Below are 18,140 nucleotides of genomic sequence, written 5' to 3' on the forward strand. Positions count from 1 at the left end.
ATGTGAGCCAAATCACATCAAACCTCACCTTATTAATGTTTCCCTCAAAGGAAAATTTTCTTATAACTGAAAAAGACTTCCTGAGTATTCCTATTCCTACGAACTGCTCTCTATCACGTTCTGTTTTACACAGACACATTGTGTTGTATAGCTGAAGGTAGCAGCCAGTGAACACAGTACACACAGTTGTATGTGCATGTTTCAACTGCTGACATCGTGTTGTGACAACAAACATTGAGGCTACAAAGGTTCAAAAGTTATTTTGTATGATGAAAAGAAAAATGTCTAATTCTTATCTGTTGTGCAGAATTAAGAAATGCAAACAGCGACTGTTTTGTCTTCAAGAGTAATTCTGTTTACTCAAAGCAGGTGACTTATCAGGCACGTTTCACTGCACGTTCAGTTTGCAACCACAAAGAAAAAGTCACAACTGTTTTTTTTTTTTATGTTCTTATGCTGCCCTTTTGTCACACGTGGCTGCACAAAGGTCACAGCAGAGGAAATGACGGCTTCTTGTAGCAGGTATTAGATTCCCTAAATCTCACGGTTGAATTGTGAAAAGTATGACTAATGACATCCTGTGGTACACTCTGTTTGACAGGATGTACTGAGTCACATCGTCACAGTGGACATGCTGTTAGCATAACTAAACATGCTGAGGTATTATGTCCCCTGTTTTTCCTGTTTTTCAAGTTAAAATGTATATTGAAGGAATGCACAGGGCTTAAAGACAATGACAGTTGCTTATACAAAGTGGAGATCAAACAATCACTTCTGTTCGTTTAGTCTCAAGAAATGATGTCTTTCTACCAGATTGAAATGTACCCTGGCTGCTCTTTTAAGAAATTACTTATTAAGATGTTTCTGGATTTGAAGGTCTGGATCACAATAAGGCAGAAAATAATTTAATGGGGAGATTTGTGTCTACAAAACAAGTTGAATCCCTGTATTTTGGGAGAAAAAAAAATTGAATGGATAAACTATTGACTCTTTCATTAACAAAGCACATTCTGTGGCTCCAAATCAAAGTCTTTTTAGCTGCATCGTTGCTTTTACCTATTCTATTGTTTCTTATGTTTAAAATAACTATACAAACTTTTCATTTGAACTGTCCCATGCAAAACCTCTAAGTATATGTCTCACCGTGTGATACTGTGTGCTCTCACCTTCTCAACACCACTTTGTCTTGTCAAAAACATTATATGAAATGTCCATGTGGTACAAGTGCAAAAAATACAGGGATCTGTTTAAAAGGTAATGCGAAAAGCTATGCTAATAGCTCTGAGAACTAACTCACATAGATTGTGAGCATAACATGCTTTTTTAACTTATTAAACTTTGGTTCTCTGAGACCATACTGTATCTGGGGTTGACGTTGCACAGGCTGACCTTCATTTAGCCCTTTGTTTTGCTCCTTTATGAACAGATCCTTTGTCTGATCATTTGGTGTTAATGTGTCTTGTAGAGGACAGGAGTACCCCTCTTCTTAAAATTAACACTGGTCTAACTATGCTTGTTGACTTTGGTGAGCCTGCGCTGTCCTCGTGAGCTAATGCGTCAGGCTTTCATCGAGGAGGTCCAGCAGCGGCCATCCTTAAACAAAAAGGGCTTTACATACTTTCTTTCACACAGAGATGTGTCTTTATCTGATTTACCAGATAAACAAGAAATGATGGTAATTAACTGAAAGATTAAATGCTTTTCAGCAGCACAAGTCCAGTTTTGCCTCAAGGCTTGAATAAATATGATAAATTGAATAAAAGCTTAATTATGTAAGATTCAGAGTAGCCTGCAGGCAGAGGTTGGGCCAAGCTTGCTATTTCCCACTGTTTTAAAAGGTTTTTGCTAAGCTGACTAACTTCTTGTTTAGTTTTTGCATCTGCTTTCCTCAAAGTATTTACTGTGTACATAGGCTAAAGTATAATGCAAAAAAACTAATTATTGCAGACTAAATCACTTTTCAATAAGGCGTACCTCTCATCTGACCAACGGGTGTGCAAGTTGTGCTTATTTCAGAAGGTTTGAGGCCCACCTCAGCTCCAGCTCAACTTTTTTCAGTTATTAGGTTTTTTTTTGTTTTTTTTACAATAATAAGTTGGCTTTTAACATGCTCCACTTTCACTTTGTCATAAAAAATCACACAAAAAATATCTTGCTTCTTTCTTAGACTGTCAAACTACACTACACTGTGTGTATGTCTGTATGTGTGTGGGCGTGCATGTGTACAGATGCTTTTGTCTGACTATGAAAGTTTGTTACTGTACATGTTGAAACTTTTGTTATATTCATGTTGTGTTAAGCACTTTGTAACATGCTGTTTTAAAAAGTGCTATATAAATAAAACTTTACTTACTTACTTACCGTACTTACTTACTTACACTCAAAAACATTTGTTTTAATGTTTTTAATAATCAATTCATGCTCTTAAATCTAGTACATTAAAGAACTGTCATATATAGTTAAACATTTTCAGTTACTAAAATGAAAGATTAATAGGTTATTTGCCCCAAGACACAAAGAAATATAAGAGCTTTTTTATACGTAAGCATATTCAGTACCCCTGCTAGCTGGAGGCTTTTCAATAATCAGTTTTTGTGCTCGCCATTCATCATGGTAACAAAAGCCTTTCTGCTGAAGAATGTACAGTGTGTTGCACTATCAGCAGAGCCACTGATACAATAATCCTGTGGTGTCACTTATCTCAAAATGTAAATACCTGACCACTGCCCGTATCTGCATACCAGGCTACACAGAGACTTTATGAATGCATGTGTGTGTGCAAAAGCCCCTCAGGAGACTGTCCAATGTGCGTCATACCAAGGATCAGCCTATTATCCAGGGCTGAGAGTGACAGGGGAAGGGGATATGGGGTACCCAGAAAGGTAATAGTGAGCTAGACAAGGTGACTGAAATGAATAGAAGATAAAGCAAAGTGATAGAAGGTACTCTATACAACACAAAAGATAACAGACAAAGAGTAAGAGAGAGCATTCAATGAAGAAATATCAGCTAGCATTGGGAGGCTACAATAAAAGAGCAGCGAGGAAAATATGGCTTTTGAATGGGGATTGAATGAAGTTTTACTCTTCTTGAATTGTTACTCAAACATATCTTTCTTTTTTCCATTACATTCCCATTTCAAACAGTCCCAATCCAAGGACTTGCAGTACAGAATGTAAGACACTCTTGCTAAATTGGATTAGATTTATGCAACAATAAACCTTTTAAAAAACATTTATCAAACAAATAAAGCAATTACAGCACTTTGAAAATGCAGGTGGAGAAAGAAAAATATGAGTACTTGATAGTGGGAGCCATATTCTATAAATGGGAGTAAGAGCTCACATGCTCAGCAGGTAATATTGATATAGGAAATGGGATAAGATACTGGATTATACTAATTTCCTCCTTTTATTTTGTGCGTCTGTGAAATGTGTAGAGTTAGCCTTATCCTGGGATTACTCGAGTATATGTTTACCTCATGAGCTAACATTTTCCCCATGTTTATTATGGGCACCTAACATTGGAAGGTTAGTTTTACATGGGGATAAGAAGGTCAACTTCAAATAATCTAATCTACGACATGGCCCTTTGTGACCAGCACAACTCACAGAGCATTACCACCTTCAACAGATCCAGGTATTGATATTATACTACTCCTTTCTATCCTACCACATGGCCCATAGTGGCCCCCATAACTCAACTCTGAACTACATGGGCAACAAATCCGATGCGATGTCAAGTGGACACATCCGTGAGGTATTTCATAAAGTTAGGCAATATATTCATCATGATTACAGAGTTATTTTCTTCGGCTGGCTGTTAATGTGCCCCTCAGTGAAATATTTCACATAGCCACAATTTGTCATTTCTTCGGATGTCTCAGTCCTTGTCTTGTATTTCATAATAAGACCAATAATGGAGGTAGGAAAAAAATTCCAACCACAATCCATACAGACCAATACTTAGACTCAGACAGTCGTTTGCTTACTACGAACTGTGTCAAAATTTGTTTGTTTTTTGTGTGTTTTGTTTTGGGTGTGGCTACACTCATATCTAGCATGAAAGTAACTTAATAAATTCAGCAATTTTGAAAAGTCCCACAGCAGCTACTCCTCTGTTTACCATAAGCATGGTCTTCAGGCAAAATATTGATGCCTCCAGGTGAGTTTTAGTGGATCTCTTTTTGCCAGTGGGTATTTGGAGTCACTAGTGGGACTTGCAGTCATCGCTTTGAGAACAAAAAAGGGAAACCAAGATACAGTAGCATTTGTATGCTAACTGTTAACAATAATGTAGACCATACCAATGCATGTTTAAATCCACTTTTGATGGATCAATAAAAACAAACCATTTCATTTGGCAATGCATCTGCTTCTTCTAATTCAAACAACCTCAACATTGATTCAAAGCAGATGTCATTTAGAACAAGGAGATATAGAACCAGACAGTCAACTATACACTGTCTTCAGAAATGGACTGAATTGTAAAACAAGCATCTTTTCAATTTACCTTTTTAAGGCCAAAGTTCCTGATGCTTTCAATTCAAATATTTCAATATTTTGTTGGAACAAGAGGTAAAGTCAAGGGATCAACTACTTTATTAGAATTCATTGCTTGGGGATTGAAATGCACGACATTGTGATCTATTCAATAGAGAGGTTGAATAACCTGACTACAATTTCATTACATACTGTTTACTAAGCAGGTAAACAACAACAAGAAGCTGGAAGGGAAATTACAAGGGTCCAGATGGAAAGAAAGTTGTTTTATCCCTCCAGGTGTTGCTGCATCTTGTGCTACTTATAACACTGCTGATTGTCCATATGGTCTTAAAGCTGGCCCCCTAAAGCCGGTTACAACCTCACCAGTGAGCTGGACTCACATACAGTGTGTGTGTGTGTGTGTGTGTGTGTGTGTGTGTGTGTGTGTGTACAGTGCGGTTAGAATTAGTTTGATAAAGAAAACAACATTCCAGGTCGGATCAATGAGAGAAAGAATGGACTACAGTGTCCATATCAGCACTAATGCTAAAAAACAATTGGTGGTAGGATTTACTGTGGGACACTAAATCAAAATATTGTTGGCTCTTATGTTATTCCAGTTTATCTGCAATAGTCTATATTCATTTATCGTTCCAGAAACTGGATGCAACCTAACTCACTCTGCCTTTTCTCAAAATGTATTTGTCTGATTTCTTCCAGTTGACCTCCATTGGCTCCATACACAGCTGTTGCTTCATTGCAAAACTGGCAGCAGGTTGAGTCAAACATAATGTGTTTCTGATGTCCTGGTGGAGAGTGTGAGAGAAGTTGGGCAGAGAAAGAACAGCTAAGCATGGATTAAGAGATCTAAGATGGGTGAAGGAGGGTGTCTGAGAGGGAGAGATGTCATTAAGGACATCTGTGTGTTTGCCTGCTCCAGCCATGTGAGCACTGGACCTCTGCAAGGAAAGCAGGAGGGAAGGGAGAGGATTCTCTTCTGCACTAAAGCCAAAAAAGGAAAGCTCGAGCTGAGTTGAAGGGGTCAGTCCACATGAATCAAATTCTTAAATCGCCTGCTGATGTAGGTGCAGGTGCGAAAAATTAAAAATGACGCTATACCTTTACTTCTATCCAAATAAAGAGATGATGATAATTACATATATTATGTATAATATAGAGATGGATCAGATACATTTTCTAGTTCTTGCCCTTGTCATGGTCCACATGCAAACATGCATTTTCGAAAACATTGTTTTTTCTGTGCATTTTGGCCTTTGTCATTGAAATTGCACTTTGGACAATTCTTTCCAGAGTGAAGATTGTCAGATATTTGTTAAAACAGGGGAGACAAACCTTCTTTTATAAAATACATGTTTATCGGGTGGATTAGGCCCTAGTGTTTCAATACGATGTGTTACAATATGATTAAATACCACAAGATGCGATGCTTATGAAGCGTTCCATTCTGTTTTGATAGGACACCTCTTTTAGAGTTTAGTGATCTGCCATTTCTTCTTCTTTTTTTTCATGCTCATTATTTTATCTTCAGCTTCTCCCCTTATCTTACTCCCGTACAAAAAGCACTAACTCAGACACATGCACCCCCACACAACCAGACCAGAGTGTGCAGAACATACAGTATTGTTGGTCTCTCGTCCCTTTGATGACAGTGATTCTGACGTGCCAGAAAAATAAATCCAGAAAATGTGTTCCAGCTTCTAGTTAAGCTGCAGGACAGTGGGATCATTCAGTCACTGATAAAATGTTTTTCCCCCTCTCATTTTGCTGTGCTGTGTGCAGAGAGATACGCCTAATTTAGAGAATGAAACTGCAGGCACTACAGAGAACAAGTGGAGAGGAACACAATGTACTGATTACATCAGCGCTCATGTACTCTTTTGCATTTGTGTTTTTCTTTAGATTTTATACATTTAAATACGTTTATACAGACACACTGTGAGGACTAAATCCCATAGGGGTAAATACCCCTAAACATCCCCACATTTTTTAAAACCTGATTTGAAGGATTGGGTTTTGTACAGGGCATGTTACAAAATATTACAGGAAATATTGCAGAATGCATGCATATGAAATGACAAGATTAGGATCTCAAATTATGCAGTCTGAGGATAGATTCTCAATAATAACGTCTTAAATCCATTCTTTAAAAAATAATACATCAGGTCTAGTTTACACACTCACTTGTGAAGCTGTCCAACACTTTTACAGGCACTTTACATGCGGAAAAAAAGCTTTCGAGTTGTTTTGTGTGTGTGTATGATTTTGTTGCTAGGGCTGTTGTGAGATAAAAGCAGAACACCGTTTGACAAAGCTTCTCTTCTGTTCCTCGTCCAACCTGACGTGCTCCCTTCAACCAACACTAGACCACCCACTGCTCTCTTTAATCATTAACCTCAGATTAACTGCAGCACAAAGACCCCTCTTGTTTCCATCTCATCCTGTCCTCCCACACCCACTTTTTTTTTTTCTTCTTCACTTTATCTCCTTCCACTACCTTTTGCTCCAGTCAGTAAATGTCAGCCACTTAGGGCAGGAAAATAAATATCCAAGAGAACTGAGCAGCCAGAAGAGTCACCTGACACACCACACAGCAACATCTGCTCGCCCATCTTAACATGTACAATTTACAATCAGATCGTGTGTCCAAAAGATAAGAAAGTTGCCAGACAGAACCATTTTCTTTGGTGCTCTTTGTGCAAAAACTTTAATCAATAAATTAATAATTGCATTTGTTTGTACTCTCTTTGGGCAAGCGACAGCATGCATGTCTTTAGGCAAGATGCTGCTCTCTAGGAAAGTTTCCCTCCATGTTTCATAATATTCATGCCACCTACGCCATGAGTCAAATATCATTATCTCAGCATGAATTGCTTGGCATATAATTAACATCAGGTGCATTGTGACAGTCTTAATGATGCTCTGAGGGCATACAGAAGAAGGTGGTGGTATTATTATCCGACAGGAGTGACAGTATGAATATCCTGATTGCTGGGGCCTAGTGGGCGGCTGAATTTTTTTTTAAATTATTTGCAGTATGAGTTCCTTCTTCCATATACAATACTTTTGTCATTTTAAGTCTGTAGCTACATACAGTATGCTTAATCTGCAGCAATGTGTCTATTTAGTCGCCCTTTCTTCACATAAAGCCTCTTTTTATAAAGATTATAGAATTTGTGTCATTATTTTCCCTCCTCCGTCAGCCCACTCCTCCTCTATGGCAGGGCACTGTGAGCAGACTGTTTGGTCAAACGCAGGTATGTGCAATGATGTCAGCAGCCTGCGTCAAAGTCTGAGGGGCATATTTACAATCCCCTAAGCTTAACTGAGCCACCCATAGAGTTCATTGCACACTCATCAAATCTGTGCTCCTAGTATTGCGTCTTTGGGTATTCATTTCAATTATACCGTCCAGATAAATCCCCCACTTTCATTAAGAATCCAAGACGTGTGCAAAGGTGCTACACACGTGTATGACGTGTGTGCAGTCATACACAGTCCTTGGAAAAAAAACAGTGTTTAACCTTGAATTTTCAAAACGTCTCTTCTGGTTGATAAGTGATTGTGACTGAAGTCTTCCTGAGGTGGACGATTCATCACTGCTCTATCTCAGGGTCGTAGCTTTTGCTGAGAAAGACAAAAAACAACAACATCTCCCTCCATTACAAATTTTCTGCCGAAGAGCACAATTGTATGGCTTCTTGTTAAGCATTCACTGTGCTCACAGGCACCGATAATCCAGGATTGTTGGGTTTTAGTGAAATGAGTCAGCTGTACTGTGGTGTGTGTTGATGCTTGTCTGCATCATAAAGTGGCAAACACTGACCTCAGAACAAGGGTGCAAGTGTGGTTTCAGAACTGGCTGAGACAAAGGGTGGAGTGGAATACGTCAATGCAAGGCAACAAAAGAAGTTCATTTTACATATCATTGTGTTATCAGTTTGGTTCCTGTTAGCTTTGTCAGGCTGTGCTCAGCTTGGTTTTTGAGCTTGAACCAACTATGGTTCTATTTCAGCTGCCGTCCATCAGTCACCAGTTTGTAACAGTAAGGTGGGAGCAAGTTACATGTTCACTGGAATATGGCTTCCTAAAGTGGTATGAAACCAAATGTTCAGATTATATTAATTACAAAAAGATGACATAATGGAAATTTGAGAGAGGGTAATAATCACACCTCAAATCAACCTTCAAGACATGAAAAGAAAACTACTTGTTGTCTTCTTAATGGGGAACAATGGATGATTATTGATGTAATATTAAAACTGCAGAAGAAACTATGCTGATCTGTCTGCTTTACAAACACTAAATAGTAGGGCCCAACCGATACAGGATTGTTGGGGCCAATACTGATATTGATAGTAGAAAGAGAGAAAAAATTGATACTGATAAATAGCACGTTATCCTTCTTTGCTCCATGTTGGATCTGTAGAGATTGACATAGATTTACACACACATTCATTGTCCTTATCTATCAAATGCAGTTGTCAGACACTTGTGGAAAAGATATAGGCTACAGTATAAGGAAGATGGTCTCTTAACTCGATAGTTAATGTGCATGTACGTGCATCACCGCTTGAGTGCTAATGCTTGTTTCAATCCAAATAGCACAATTAATACAGTGAAATTAAATTAAATGTGATTTAACAATTGAATAAATCTACTGATATGGTTGCCTACTGGCGATGAACTGGCTGATGCCTATCGTCACTTCATAAGTTGATTAATAAATCAGGTGCTACCAAATAGAATTATTTCTGTATGAACAACATTTGCAGTAATCTACAGAAATATTTCTGTAATCATTATTTGCCATCCTCATATGAGTTTTGAGAGTTTTGTGAATGTAAAACACAATGAGTCAGAATGAGTCAGACAGGGTTTATTGACAGATTTTGTTTTGCTAAGTTAACAACTTTATCAACATTAAGTCTCTATGATATTCAGCCATCAACTGATAGCCGCATGATGACTACAGGCACAATGAGATTAAACAGAGTTAGAGGAAGCTGCGTTTGAATCTAATTAATCCCACACACCGAACTATCAACACTTTACAAGTTGGATCTGTGTGAAAGTCAGGCAAAACTATGCAAAAAATATGAAATATTTCAAAAAGACTGAATTGTCTTCCTGTTTGTCACAAAGGCACATTCAAAGTAAACACTGCATTATTTCCACTGAGACTCTGCACGGGGATTTAGCAGCTATGTTTTTTTACACCATTATGATACATTTGATATTGATTTGGGGGTCACATGTGGCCCAGGAACACAGTAACAGTGTTAAAAAATACATCTTCAATCAAAGTCTTTGAGACTTTAAAAAGACAAAAAAGGAATTTAAGAACAGTTGCACAACTCATTAGCAGCAAAATGAGATTCACTTCAACTACCAATAGTTGAGCTCATGATGTTTCTCAGCTCAAAATCACTCGTCAAATATAAGGCACATATGCACACTAAAGTACAAACTAGAATAATTGCAGACTGACGAAAGTCTGCAGCATTGTTAAACTCTAATTGTCAATGGGCACACAGTCTCTGCCCAGACTTGGCTGCAAAGTTCAGCACAAGATTTAGCAGCACTGCAGATGTGAGTCGGAGGGTTGGAAAAGGAAGTGTGAGGTAACCCATTAACTGGTTGGAGCTGTCAGAGGGGCTTTGACTGCACCAACAGAGCGTTTGTGGTGCATTTACGTCAGGCGACAGCTGTGGTTCATCCCTCCCCCCTTGCAATACCATGAGAGTCAACCAGATATGCTTCAGGACTGGGAAAGAAAAACAACGCAAGGAGCCGTATGTTTGCTTTTGTGGACAAGCTGTTAGGGCTCAGCAGCCATACACAACACACAGACAAACAAATGAGATTAAACTGGTATCCCATGGCATTTCCACTGAGATGAGAGCGAAAGATTCATACAAAGACATACAAAAAGCTTCCATAATCCATGGCCTGACATCTGCTAAAATCCTCCTTGGCCTTAAGCACACACGGCTGAGCGATTATAACAGGTGTCATGTTTAAGACAGGATTATTCTGGCTTTAACATGCATGTGTCCAATGTATGCACGGGTGTGAAATTACCCAGCTGCAGACTCTTAAATGGCATTTATTGTTTTATTTGGGGAGTCTGTAGAGTAATATCTACTGTTTTGTGTGTGTGTGTGTGTGTGTGTGTGTGTGTGTGTGTGTGTGTGTGTGTGTGTGTGTGTGTGTGTGTAGGTGTGTGTGCGTGCGTGTGTGTGTGTATGTTTGTGTTTGTTGACCAGCTAGGTCAAATTCTTTGCCGCATGGCATGTCTCAAGTTGTTCCAAGTTCGCCCTCTTACATTCACCTTTGATGACACATGGGATTTAAAAGGACACAATTTTGATCTCGCAATCAAATTAATAAACTAAGCTTAATTAATAAGCTGATAAGCCTTATGGCTTCTCATAGTCAGACCTTTTTGAAGGTTGAGTAATTTAAAAACACATGGACTCTGCAGTCAAAATTCTAACTAAATTTTTTGGGGTTGCTTTGGAATGATACATTATCAGGGATTCAGGTATATGTTGTAATCAATCATATAGAAATGCTGTATATATGATTGACTCAGATAGTCTACAGTGTTCCCAGTCATCCAGTTGAACGTTGCGAAAAAGATGAAAACCTTCATGCTGAAACACATGGGTTTTTTTTACGAGTCTGCCCTGATTAAATAAATGCCTTTTAATGTTTACCTCTCTGGGCACATAAGCCTTTTCAATAACTTCTGATTTGGCTCCCTGCACTGAAGAATCACACTTTATTCAACAATATTTCTCATCCATGCAGCACTCAATTCACCTGCTTCTTTCAATTTGATATAGATTGCGATATCCATTGTAGTCACTTTAAGCCGTTCCATGAAGTATCTATGGATTCTTTTCGACCCTCTCATGCAGAGTGTGAAAAAATGTAGTTAGAATTTTTCAAAGACAGCCCTCATGGTTAGCAAATGTTCACATTCACACCACCTGTCTGATACCTTTAATGTTCTCTGTTTGATAAAGAGTGACGTGTTTTTCATTTTCCGGTTGCTGATGCTCTTTGACATCTCTGGCTGTTCATCACTTCTGTCTTTTCAGTGTGCCAGTTGAGACGTCAGTTCACATTAGAGAATAGGTGAATACGTAAGACTGCTGCAAACGTCTCTTACAAATAGATCAAAATGGAAGCCTTTGTATAGAAACACTTTGCGCAGACTTGTTTACAAAAAGGAGACGTGTCGTTGAGTATAACTTCCTATCTAGACTGTCTCGAATTGGTTTGCACGTCTAGGTTTTTTATCTTCAAAAAGCAGCCTCATGATCGAAGTTTGAAAGGTTAAAGCTCTCCAAAGAACTAGACAATAATTTCCATGGAATAGTTTAACTAAATGTTTCATTTTCAGTGTCGTATTAAAATGGTATACAGTCATGTGAGCTGTTCAGAGAGCTCAAAGTAATACCTATATGTTAATATGTATATGTAATAAGTTATTACATTGCAATCTGAGACAATTGTATGAAAAATGTATTTATTGAAGGGACCACAGTAGAGTAGAATAGTAGTAGTTTACTGTAAGTAAAAACATAATGACATGACAATGAAAAAGATTAGTGTTTTTAAATGTTTTAAAAAATGTTGGATATGTAAATTGCAATATTAACCATAAATTGGGGTATTTACACATAACAGATAAACACAAAAATTTATTAACTTTCCTACACATAAATTGAAAGAGGAATCTGCATGTAAACACACTTCCCATTGACAAAGAAGCAGAAAAAGCTGTGAATCATAATCTCTCTATGTAAGAGCTTGTGCTGTGCTGGCGTCAGAAGCAACTACTGATGTCACCTCCAAAGCCCCCCCCCCCTCCTCCACCCCTCCCCCCTGCATGCCCAGAAGGACTGCATCACTGCTGGGCCTGACGATTGCCTTTACGTCTCCCCGGAGGGCTCCCACTGAGGGCTCCCACTGAGTGCATAAGTGACTAATGGCCCCATCCGACAGGTACACCTCTGTATTTTTGTGATAAGAGGAGACAGGTGTAGAACCTCCTGTGCTGTAATTGTATGCACATACGCTGCAGTCCTCAATACTGTGCAGTGTATCGCAGAGAAAGGCTCACACCATGCAAATAAATGAGCACTGCGTGAAATAACAAAGAACAATTCACAGCTAAGAATATAATGATGACTATATTTTGAACAACAGATGGTACGACAGCATGCGTGTTTGCATGCTTGTGTGACAATAGTGTACTTCCTCTCTGCAGTGACAATGATGCACACAAAAACCACAAATGGCACAGTATGCACAGCTCAATCCCATGCAGTCTCATACATACATGTTAGAGGAAGAACTGCTGGGGAAGGTTAGAAGCATCAGAGTGGAAAAAAAAGATTCCCTATTTTGCTCTGGAAACATTTTTTTTATTTGGCTTGAGCATGTGTATCCCTCAGACAAGACAGCAAACAAGAAGAAAGAAGAGACAGCTGCTAAATAGTTTAAATAATTTCTCATTGTCGTACTTTTTTCACTCTAGAAGCAAAGGAGAAATACAAATGTAATACTGTCATGTGTATATAATGCAATAGAGGGAAGCTACAAAACTCATTTATTATATTTCATGATAGATATTTTCCCCCACTCCCTCGTCAGAGTATTCATGGACTCTTACTGTGCCCTGCAGTCATATAAACTGCTACTGCTGACAGGACTGAATCAGTGGTCGTTATCAACTTTTATATTACATATAAAGACGGTGGAGGAGGGTTTTTTTTATATTCACAGTGACGTCAAACTTCAAAGGAAATAAAATAGAATAAAATGCCATATACTGTTAAAGGGCCACATAGAAAGATGTAACTCAAAGTTTCTGATAAAAGATGATACAATGATTCCTCTTTTGGAGATGGCTGCTTTTTCCTGTGCCTACAGAATCAGCATTTATATCCAAGATAATCAAAAGTAGATAATTATTAGGTTTAGAGAGAGAATTTGCATGTCTATCAGCCTCATGATTTTCCTGTTTGGAGGGAATTTGTTGATTAATACATCCAACACTTTATGCACTCAATCACAATTTTGGACAGTAAGACATCCCTTTCTCAGTTCGTCATGATGGATTTTTTTATATTTTGCTGTTTTTCTCTCATCAGGACACTGATAAAGCTTTGCAGCTGCTACAGATAATTGGAAATATCTCAGTAAATCTGTGAATTACTGCACTAATAATGTCTGCTAATGTGTTTCAACCTTAATGTTCCATCTCACCCTTAACATAGCAGGTTTAACCTGAGTGTGTGTTCCCTCTGCACTGTATGTAATACTTACAGCAGTACAGTAGAGGTCGGGGGGTTGGGAAAGGATTTTACAACGAGAGGAAGCTGTAGTCCGAGGGGAATTAATTTTACCTTTGACCTAGATAGAGACAGGCGGGAAGGGGAAAATACTGGAAAAATGCTGCAGCCTGCAGCAGCACTTTTCTGCACATCACTTGGACGATTATGGGTGCTGTGGGGTTGTAGGGGCACCTTACATTGTGTTCTAAGACATATAACTTTGTTGATACAGCACATATCTTTGAGACTGAGAACGTCTGTGTAGTGTGTTGAAGGTTCAGTTAAATGATATCGTCCAATTACAATCCCCCCCTTTTGTGCCATTTCTCTTTCATCCTTGCAGGGTTAACTCAGAGCTGTATTATCAAACTTAAGCAAACAATCCTTTGTACTGAAGAAGCATGCGGAGGTAAGAATGGGAATACTGATAGCATCAAGAAAAGCTCGCTCACTGAACCTGTTTCCTGGATGATCACTGGATGATGGACGTAAAAAGATAGGTCTATAAGTAGAGTGACGTAAGCCTAATGAACGGGTTTCTGGAAGGCCTTTCTGTTCTGAGTAAACACACAGTAGTGAGATGGGCTATTGACCCAGGCTGATAAGCTATCAGCAGACATTCCTGTGTAGATGTGAAATCAAGGTCAGCCACAAAGATCAAGACTCTGGGATTGGCAGTTGGTCATAAATTCACTTTGGAGTGACGCATGAAGGCTGATGACTAGACAAAAGAACATAAATTGATAAACGCACAAAGGCCTCAGTGATTTAGCCTTCGCTTCTTCTTTTTGTGATATAAACATTTTTTTAGTTAGCATCAGCAAGCATATTGTGTTATCAGGGGTAATTCTAGAGTCTGTTGGGGGCCCTTCCAATGAATTTTCCTCCTTCTTTGTCCCACCCACCAGACGGAAAATTAAGATTTCCTTAATTGTTGAATTTTGATTTTCACAGGAATAATGCTATGATGCTTAGCAGAGCATTGAAAGTGAGTGATTTCAGATGTGACCCCTTGAGGCAGATTTTGCTACTGTCATAGCACAATCTGAGGCAATGCTGTGGTTTCAAAGATTGTCAGCCATTGGGGGCCGCAAGCAATTGCCTGCCTTGCCTGTTGACAAGCAGTGCCTCTGTGTCATAAAACACCCAAGGTAGACAGAATAAAGAGAGTGTTTTGTTTAAGAGTACATTTGCTTGTTTGCTCAACTTGTAACCCTGATTGTATATTCACTGACAGTGTCAGTGCAAATGGCACAAGAACAACACTTCAATGTGAACATTGTGTTCTTGTTGTTTTTACACAATGGTATTATTCTACAAATCTGTTGTTCTTTCAGACTAAACAGTTATTTATTAGAGAAAGAAGAACACAAGATAAACTCTGTGTGACGTAAATCACATTGTATGACAAGTATTCCAGCGATGCATGAGACACTTTCTCTCTTTAAATTACACTGAATGCTCCTTCACAAAAATCTGAACCGACCACTTTATAACATCACACTACTGGGAAGGATGCAACAATATTCGACACGATCCCCTGGAGCCTCACTTTAGCATAATGTTTTGTCATATTCAACACTGTACAATATATCATATGAAAAATAAGACAGTGATTCTTTTCATAAATCTGACTTTCTTATAATTAATCTAGATTTTTTTAAACTAACTAGTGATGTAAAAAAGTCTAGAAATAGATTTTTCAATATATATAATTTGGAGCGGTATTTGCGGACATCCTGCTTGAAACAACACAGGAAAGTTAGGTTTTTTTTTAATACTGATTGAATGGTAATTCAACTGTTTAACTAAACAAATGAAATGTATGAAATACATTGTACAGAGGCTATATCTCCCAAGTCGGCAGCCTAGGTTTGAATCCAAACCGATGACTCCTTTCTCGTAATGTCATTCCCCATTCTCTCTCTCCCTGATTACTGACAATCCACAAAAAAGCCTCAATAAAATCCCACACAAAAATACATTCTGCATTAAAAGAAAAACTCCAAAACTTCAAATATCGTAAAAAAAATATGAAAGACATGTAATTACATTATTTAAAATTGAGGTGACCCAGACAGGGTAGCATTTATGCACATGTGCAAACACAAAACATCAAAAATCATTAACTAATTACATCACTTTTGTCTCCGTTTCCATCTATTTTGCTAACTGTCATTACAGTCGTATGCATTCTAAAATTCTAATTAAAAAGAGAAAAAGACCAAACATACAGAATATGTATGTTTCATGATACAAAGGGATGGATTTTTTTCACCACAGTTTCATCAAGAGGCTGAATACATGATAAAAGAGTGCAAAGTCGTAACTCAGAGTTGTGTTTACTGAAGCATGAGTTTTGAAGAAGAACCGCATACTGCCTCAGAAGTAAAGCTCTATTCAGTTGGATGAAAGGTGCCTGGTAATGCATGAAGACTAAATGAAATCCACTAAATAACCCAGCACTGGGTTGCACCAGCTATGCATAGGTTCAAAGATAACATTGATTAGTTTGACTGTAATTTCTAATCTAGTTCAGAGTTTGCACTTTAAGGTGTTGATGTCACTGTTGTTATTGTAGACTGGAGGTGAAGGTTTAACTCATCACTTAATCATAATGCTTTGTCATATTGCAGACAGTTTCTTCAATGTTTGTTGACTGATGGAAGTTATTGGAAGTGATATGCAGCTGTAAGCCTCTTTAGACACAACAAGGCATGAAAGGCTAACAAACACAGCGTATGGAAAAATGCTTCTCTTTTCATTGGTCAGATAAAGTGAAAACATCCTTCCAGGACAATAATCTTACATCCCACACAGCAGCTGAAAAATCCACTGAATCTTCTGGATGTCCTTTACATTGTTAAAGTGAAGTTACATTGAATGTAATACTAAAAGTAGAAAATGTGTGTGTGTGTGTGTGTGTGTGTGTGTGTGTGTGTGTGTTTGTTGCTCAAATTATTATTAGTCCTAGGGCAGAAGAGAGAAGGGTGCACTTAAAAAAATGCCCCAGGCTCTTCATGACATCTCTGAATAGTGTGCTAACTTGGTACATAGGGAGTACTATGGTCAATTTTGTGTTTTCTTGTGCTAATGAGTGTTCAAAAATCATTAACACTGACCTAAATTGACCAGTTGTTTAATAAAGGTGTATAAGGTGAGAATGGAGTGTGGATATTGAAGTGCCTCCCCTGTCATGTGAAATGATTTGCCTGTGAAGTGGAGCATGACTTCCCCATAGTCATATCAGTGTGACTTATTTCATTGAGGTTCATTAACATTCTCCGCATTCCAAAAGCCTTTGTGATATCAGAAAACACTTGCCCAGTGTGTGCTGGGACCCCCCCCCCCCCATTTTTCTTTTCTATCACTTCCTTATTACTGCATTTCTTGTTGTACTTTCTGATGCTGATAAAATGATCAAAATGATGACATCCCACAAACAGTCAGTTATGGATTTATATAATCATCAAAACGTTATCTAAAACTGCACTAGATCAACTAAAAGCATATTGATTAATAGGGAATAATAATTTTCTTCAGTTGTGGTGAAGAAGGAAATCGACATGTCGTCCTAAAATAAAGGCGAACTACTGTGGTCAATATCTCCCTCTAGTGTCCAAAAATAAAACTTCCCCAATAAAAACATGCCAAAAAGGGTTCGATATAATGTAAAGCTTTTTTTATTCCAGGTGTTTCAAAAAGTAATTATTTAGTGTAAGGACATATAACAATGAGAGTAATATTAATATAAACAATAATAGATACTATGATTACACAGGAAAGTACAGTACCTTTGTTTGTACGTTTTCTGTTGAATACTTCTCTCTTATGGAAAAGCAAAAACTCTACACTACAACTTCAATCATTTTATTAGCCAATTGATGCTTTGTGTTTTTGGCACGTTACCTGGTTTAGCCATGGTTTATCTAGACTAAATTTACATATTCATAGAAAATGTATTTGGAAGTCTGGATTTTTATAATTGGGGAAAATCATGTTTTCATTTGAAGTAGCCTAGACCTTGTAGTTCGAATACTTTGACGAATCACTTTTCTGCAGGATTTGGTGTCTGGATTCATGCCTTTAGGACTAGTCATGGGTAAAATGCAGGAAAGGAGCTACAGGTCAGATTTGAACCTGAACGGCCTGCTGTTGAAACCGCAAGACCACTTTTTGTTCCAGGCTATCAACATGTTGATCCCCGCTGTAAAAACAACTATTATAAAAAAGGTAAAAATCTAAAAGTTTCAACTATATACACGATTTAATCAATGATTATCTA

The sequence above is a fragment of the Symphodus melops genome (genome assembly GCF_947650265.1).
Source record: "Symphodus melops genome assembly, chromosome: 12".
Lineage (NCBI taxonomy): Eukaryota > Metazoa > Chordata > Actinopteri > Labriformes > Labridae > Symphodus > Symphodus melops.